Source organism: Pinus tabuliformis, chromosome 9 (genome assembly GCF_031772625.1).
Source record: "Pinus tabuliformis cultivar Carrire ecotype Pingquan chromosome 9, CPIR1, whole genome shotgun sequence".
NCBI lineage: Eukaryota > Viridiplantae > Streptophyta > Pinopsida > Pinales > Pinaceae > Pinus > Pinus tabuliformis.
In genome coordinates this window covers 907,286,874-907,294,938 of record NC_142307.1, presented here as the reverse complement: position 1 = coordinate 907,294,938, position 8,065 = coordinate 907,286,874, and the positions used below count along the sequence as shown (strand labels likewise).

General features: G+C 36.1%; 1 pseudogene; it reads right to left on the bottom strand.

Moving 5' to 3' along the window:
* Window positions 1-700: 700 nt before the first annotated feature.
* Window positions 701-1,394, bottom strand: LOC149151705 (nudix hydrolase 26, chloroplastic-like; annotated as a pseudogene).
* Between the last annotated feature and the right edge of the window lie 6,671 nt (window positions 1,395-8,065).

The window sequence follows — 8,065 nt, the reverse complement described above, 5'->3', positions numbered from 1 at the left end:
AACTTGAGTCTTCTTGATCTTCTTTGGTCTTCTTATTACCTTTTAAGGTTATTTCCCTTGATGTATATCTGCCTTTTTTGGTTCTCATTTCATAGGTAGTTAATGTTCCATGTAGTTGATCCATGGTTAATGTGATAAGGCCTGCATCCCCTTAATGGTTGGTACTTTGGTATTGAATATGGAAGGAAGAGGCTTGAACACATTTTGAACTACTATGGAATCTTTCACAGTTTCACTAAGACCTATTATAGTGTTAACTATTTCATCTACATGACCAAATAATTGAGTATCATCCTCATTCTCAGTGTTATATATGCATATATGAAAATTATTAATGATACATTACACAATGAAAACAACAGAGAGATAAACAAGAAGATATTGAAAAGAATACCACCATTCTCTTATGAGGGAGAAGTCGAATTTTATAAGCAAGGAACCTGCTTATTAACTTGATTACAAATAGTTTTTCATGGAAACAACAAAGCATTATTTAGATATTGCCTTCCTTTTTTAAGTTTCCAAACTAGTTTGCATGAGAAAAAGAAAATACATATTTTAGAAATATGAAATACATTATTTGATGTTTCCTTCCTCATTATGAGTTTCCTCGAAAAGGGGATGCCTTTCTTGGTTTCCCAATTCTTGCCTATTTATTCTAGAAGCATCTTTTCTTCCACCATTACTTCCATTATCATAATTAAACTGCTTCAGTCCCATCACCTACTAGGTTAATTTAATTCTCATCTCTAGTAAATTTAAAGGAACCATTTATGAGCTTGACCTTTCAAGTATCCTCCCCATAGACAATCTATCTTGTCTTTCACATCTAGAGGAAAATCATATGTCAACCAATCGGGTACCTTTGCAAGAATCTTAGCTGATGTCACTCCAGATTCTTGTGCAATTATATGATGGTTGCAACTCTCGAATCATCCCATTCGTTGATACCACTTTGAAACATCTGCCATGACCCTGACATGTCCAATATCAATGCCACACATACCTCATTATTATAATTGAGGAGGGAAACACATACAATGGATCTATAACTAGGAAGAGGGTCATCCATGGATGTAACAATGACCTTAACACTGTAACCATCAAGATAATGGTTGTCCTTTGATTTCTTCACACAAAATATTGTACTTAAACTTCCAAAATTTATCAGATGCTTCACCACATTATTGTTGTTATTTCTTTGTAAAAAAATTTAAATTTGTGTGAAAGTTGACAAAAGGAGGACATATGATTATTGTAATGCTTTCCATCATTCCCTGCAACAAAGAGTACTGATTTTTCTTTGTTGATGACATCATGCTAGAAACCATTGCTGCATATGGTGGCTGCCATTGGGCGGGGGCTAGAATGATAGGAGAACCATATTTTCCCATGTCAAGATGAGGATGGTGTTGTTCATGATCTACCACGTTGCCTTCCAAAGTTGTATAATCAAATCACATTTATGTTGGGCTTGAGTGATTGGTTGCATGGTTCCCAGTAGATAATTATCACGCCCTCCATGTGGATGCCTCGGGAAAACTACTCCATTTAGAATAAATTATTTTACACAATCCATGATAGTAAGTATGACATTTGAATGGCCATGTTTAAAAAATTATAAACACTTAATTATGGATCTCTTTGTGTGATCTAGTAGACTAATTGATTGTCATCGGTACTTGCACCATTTGGATTCACGTTTTGTTGCAAGTATAATTGCAGGATTTCTCAGTTGTAGAAAGTTGTCTAGTTTCTTCCATTAAATGTTTCCTTAGAAAAACTCTATTTAAAGACTCAAGAATCCTCTCGTAGCACACGACCTCCTACAACGATATTATCATATGTGGATATGCGTCCAAATATCTGAGCCTCTATTTTTCATCCTTGAATTGCATTTGCCATCTATTATTTTTCATTTGTAAATCATCTACACTTGAAATTTTTCATGGGATGGGCAGATGATTTGTGAGTTCGATATCACACTTCAATTTCTTGAGGACTAAATTTAGAAATTATTGATTCAAAATCCTATCCTGTTCATGCTCAGGTAGATTGAGAAACTGTGCAATAACACCCTCTATCATGCATATCTTGTTGAAAAATTGGCTCAATATTCTATCAATGTCACAGAGAATGGAAAGCTCTTATGCCTTTTTGATAAGGCCATTTCTCCATTTTGAGAAGGTAACCTGCCTATTTGTGCTTTTCTTTTTCTTGATCTTGAACTTCTCTCCCCATGTTTGAGGGGTGATAGTGATAAAGATATCAAAAGTTATGGATTTTTCTGCTAAGTGGTGCTCAACCAAACTCGATTGAATAAACTGAAGACAAATAATACTTGGTAACAATCAGAGACATATTGAGAGAGACCATAATGGGTAGGGAAATAGGCAGGGAATTCACTGTGTAGTGTTCCATCGCTGAAAGTATTTCACCAAAATTGAACTTGGGCATCACCAACTAGGTATTGCCATTTGGAATGCAAGAAACAATATAGAAAACCAAAAAACATGAAACATTGAGATGGTGCAAAAATATATCTTGTCCCTAACTCGCATATCATCCTTGCTCATAATTCTAGCAATCAAACTTCCATGGGTGGACATGACTCCCTTTCTCTTTCCCGTTCCCTTGGATGAGTATAGAATCATGGCAATGTCCTCTTGCTTAATGTCCACTAAATGGAAATCATTAATGGTATATTGCAAGAGGAGGCCTAAATTAGAAATACAACCCTTTGGTTTTTTCTTACCCTCTATGAGAATAATAGGAAATTGGGTGGCACATGCCTTTTTTATCAGATTTTTGGTTGTGAAGATTATCACAGACCTCGAATCATAAGCATGCTTCTTAATCTCATTTTCTCTGCTGAATAGATTGGAAACAACAAGGATTTCTCCAATGAATAAAAAATCAAGGTGGATGCATGATAGGGCAATGGAATTTGGGGAGATCACTAGCACCAAATTGTTTTTTTGAATCCCCAAGCCATGCAGTGTTAGGAAACTAGCTCACAAAAAGATATAAAAGATAGATCAATGCCTTAGAATTTAGCCTCTTCGAGGGGGAAAACTCCTTTACATTACAAAAATGAAAAATTCTTGGATGATGCAAATGACTAAACCTCCCTTCTATATATAGGAGGCTAAGGGGTCATAATATAATCAAGCTGACATAATAGTAATAACATAAGGGCACAAAAATAACAATAGTGGGTTTCTATGGGGGCATACTAATAACAATATAGGGACAATAGGGGCACAATAATAACAATAAGGGATACAATGACAATAGTAATGGGGGGATCACTATTATTATAGGCGCCTAACATGCCCCTCTCCTTCCAAAAAGTGTTGTCCTTAATGCTTGAGTAGTTCTGGATGCTTCTATATAAAATTCTCATCCTCCCATGTAGAATCTTCAGCGGATAAGTTCTTCCACTTGATGAGATACTCCGAAATTGATTGATTTCGTAGCTGACGAGTTCTTGTTTCTGTGACTGTTTCCGGTTCCAATATGATTTTTCCTTCCCCGTTAAGTTCTGGCAATATTGTTTGAACTGGGAGCTTGTCACCTATAGAAACATGGAAAACTGGGTGCAGTCAGGAAGCTACAGGGAGCTCCAATTTGTATGCCATAGTACCAATCTTTTGCAACACCTTATATGGACCATAATAATTTGGTGATAATTTATTATCCTTCTTAGCTTGCTTGAGGGACATTTTTTTATATGGTTGTAGTCGTAGGAATACCCAGTCACCTACATCAAAACTTCTTTTGCTGCGATGTTGATCTTCCTGTTGTTTCATTCTATCTACGCCAACGTGAGCTTATCCTTTAAGAGTTGGAGAACTTTTTGTTGATGCTCGATATGATGTTTCACTTCTTGAACCTTAGAAATTTCTCTTAAATATGATGTGATGGATGGTGGATGATATCCATAAAGTGCCATAAATGGGGTAATTTTTGCTGCAGTATGGAAGGAAGTGCTATACCACCATTCAGCTAGAGGCAACCATTTGACCCATTGTGTCTGTTTATTAGATACAAAGAAACGAAGATATCCTTCCAAACATTTGTTTACTATCTCAGTTTTCCCATCAGATTGAGGATGATAAGATGAACTATGAGCTAACTGAGTACCGAGACAAGAAAATAATTCTGTCCAAAAATTTCTAGTGAAAATGGGATCTCTGTCGCTTACAATAATCTTTGGGTTTCCATGTAGCTTTTGAATTGTTTCCATAAATGCAGTAGAAACTGTACTAGCTTTAAATGGATGTGGTAATGCACAAAAGTGTGCATACTTGGTAAGTCTATCAACTACCACCATGATGACACTCTTTCCATCAGACTTGGGTAAACCTGTGATAAAATCCATTGAAACCTCCTCCCAACGTTGGCTTGGAATGGATAAATGTTGTAATAGACCTGGGGTCTTAATTGTTTCAACTTTATTTTGTTGGAAAACCAAACATTCTGTCACAAACTTTTGAATATCTGATTTAAGGCCATACCAAAAAAATTCCTTCTTAACCCTATGGTAAGTTTTTAAAAATCCTGAGTGCCCTCCTAAGGGAGAAGTATGTAATTCCATAAGAATCTTTTGTTTGAGTTGGGAATTCTTACGTAGGTATAAGCGATCTTTGTACCATAACGAATCATTTTTCCAGCTAAATGTATCAGATGTATTGGGATCTTGTAGTAACTTTCGAATGAGTGCATACACTTCTTCGTCATTCTTCCATTCCTCCCTTACTTCATTTATCCAATCTGGTTGGATAATAGAAATAGTGCACAACAATGCTTCCACATCATCATCCTTTCTTGAGAGTGCATCTGCCACAACATTTTTCTTCCCTTTTTTGTAGATGATTTCAAAGTCATAACCCAACATCTTTGTGACCCATTTTTGTTTCTCTTCAGAGGATAAAATTTGTTCTAGAAAGTATTTAAGACTATCATGATCCATTTTTAGCTTGAAGTGTCTTCCCATTAGGTAGGGTCACCATTTCTTAAGTGCATGTAGTATTGCCAACATTTCCTTCTTATAAATAGCTTTGTGTAAATAGTTTCCCTTGATTGGACGACTTTCGAAGGAAATTGGTCTTTCATCTTGCATTAAAACAACACCAATTCCATTTCCTAAGGCATCACATTCCACAATAAAGTTTTTTGTGAAGTCCGGTGTAGCTAAGACCAGTGCTTGGCGCATTGCCTCTTTAACATGTTTGAAGGCCTTTGTTGCTTCTGGAGTCCATGAAAATGCATCTTGCTTCAATAATGTTGTTAGAGGTGCTGCTATTCTCCGATAATTCTTAACAAACTTGCGATAATACCTTGTCAACCTGAGAAATCCTCGCAGATTGCATTATGGATGTGGGGATCTTCCATTCCTTAATGGCTTTAATTTTTCTAGGGTCTACCTTAACACCTTCATGAGATACTATATGACCCAGATATTCCACCTCTTGTACTCCAAAGAAACATTTGGAGCTTTTTGCATATAATTGTTTCTCCTCCAATAGTTTGAGCACTTTGTCAACATGTTCAACATGATCCTTCTAAGACTTACTGTAGATTAGTATATCATCAAAAAATACTAACACAAATTTTCTAAGGAAGGGTTTGAAAATGGAATTCATCAAACCTTGAAATGTAGAAGGTGCATTGGTAAGGCCAAAAGGCATAACCAAAAATTCATAATGACCCTCATGAGTTCTAAATTCTATTTTTGGAATGTCTTCAGTCTTCATTCTGATTTGATGATATCCTGAAGGAAGATCCAACTTGGTGAAGTAAATTGATCCATGCCATTTATCCAATAATTCATCAATGACAGGAATGGGAAATTTATCTTTAATAGTGAGCTTGTTGAGGTCCCTATAATCCAGACACATGCACCATGATCCATCCTTCTTGTGCACCAATACTACTGGAGCAGAGAAAGAACTTTGACTAGGTTTAATTATACTAGCCTCTAGCATTTCTGCAACCATACGTTCAATTTCACTCTTTTGGGCATAGGGATATCTGTACGGCCTGATGTTTGGAGGAACACTTCCTGGAATAGGTGGGAGACCTTTGGGAGTCTCAAATACCTTGGAATGATTGTCCAAGACTTTTTGGGGTTATGGAGAAATAGATGATTTCGATGTGCGAACCTCTAGCGAACATAATTGTGCAATTACACCTCATTGTTCCTTCTTTAGAAGCTTTGTCATATTGTTAGAGCTGATTATCTTTCTCAGTTTCCCTGCAATACCCCTTAATTCAACTTCCTTTCCTTTTGCACAAAATTTCATGAAAATTAAAAGCTATTGTACCCAAGGATTGTAGCCATTGGACCCCTATTACAACATCAGCACCACCCATTGGAATGGAAAGCATGGGGCTATTCAATACATATTCTCCCATGGATAGCTTGATATTATGGCACTTTCCAGAGCAATTTATGGTCGCTCCACTTGCAACCATCACTTGATACTCTGGTGCTGGGTATAGGATGAAATTCAATTCCTTTTCTATCTTACAATGACTAAAATTATGGGTACTTCCAGAATCAATCAACACTATTAACTTTTTCTTCTTGATATGTCCTTTTATCTTGATAGTTTGTGGAGTGGTAATTCCAGCCAATGCATTACAAGATATGGTCGGATTCATTTCTTCTTTATCTAGGGTTTGTTCCTAGAGTATATCCTCTTATTTTGACATTTCTTGCTCCTTTTCTTCCTCCTCTTCACAATCTATGTAGAATAATTTCTTCTTAGCACAATTATGACTTTTAGTGTATTTGCTATCACAACTGTAACAAAGCCCTTTTGCTCCTTTTTCTTCCAATTTTTGTGGTGTCAATCTTTTAGGTTGTGGAAGGCTAGGGGAAACAACACTTCCATCTTTATAGTTGTGAGTGGTAGGCTTCCTGGTTGCCATAATTTTGCTTTCCATTTTTCTTTCTAACCTGAATGCCTTCTCCAATGAATCAGGCTTCCAAAGGCAAACCTCATGTTGGATATTATCCTTTAAAGTCCCTATGAACACATCAATCCTATGCTCCTCTGGAATATCTTTTACCCTTATGTTCAATTTTTGGAAGTCCTCAATGTGCTCCATCATTAAACTGTTTTGTTTGAGATTTATCAATTGGCTAAAAAAGGTGTTGCTTTTTGTATCCTCATAATGTGCTATCATTTCTTCCGTAAAAATTGCACAAGTGACAATTTGTTCATGAGAGAAAAGCCATCGATACCATACAAACTGATTTGGTTCCAAATATAAAGTTGCAATACGTACCTTTTGTTTGTTTTGCACATTATGGAGAATGAAAAATTGCTCCATCTGTGGTATCCATGTTCCGAGATCCTTGCCATCAAACTTCCTCATATCGATTTTTGGAACATGGTGGGTCTTCAATCCAACATTAGAGTCTATGAAATCATGATTAACATTTCTTTTGTTCTCATTATGAGTTTCCTTTACTACCCTTTCACCATTAGTGACCATTTCTTGTAGCAACTTATTCAAATTTATCTTCAATTCTTCCATCTTATCATCCATGCCATTCATCTTAGCATCCATGCCATTCATCTTAGCTTCCATGCCATCCATCTTAGCTTCCATGCCATCCATATTAGCTTCCATATTAACTTGCATGCCATTCATATTAGCTTCCACACCATTCATCTTGGCTTCATTTACCTTCAGTGAGAGTGAAATTTGTTGTACTTGGTCTTGTAATTTTGATATATCATGTTGCATTTCTTCCTCTTGTTCACGAGTCATGCTAGAGCTTTCAGGTTTCTTACTAAGTGTTTCTATTTTCTTTCTTCGGGGCATTAATTAATGCTAATAATTCTTCACTATTCCCTTTGAATTCCTTCAAACTAATTTTTCAAACCAATCTTATGAAAAAATTAAAAAAAACTACACACATTTTTTTTCACTTTGTAAGAGCTCGATATTGAATCTATTGTATCTCTGTAACTACAGATATCAAATATTTGAAATATCGTCCTGTGGTAGCCCTTTGAGTCCTCTTTCTAACCCCACAAGTCTAGTC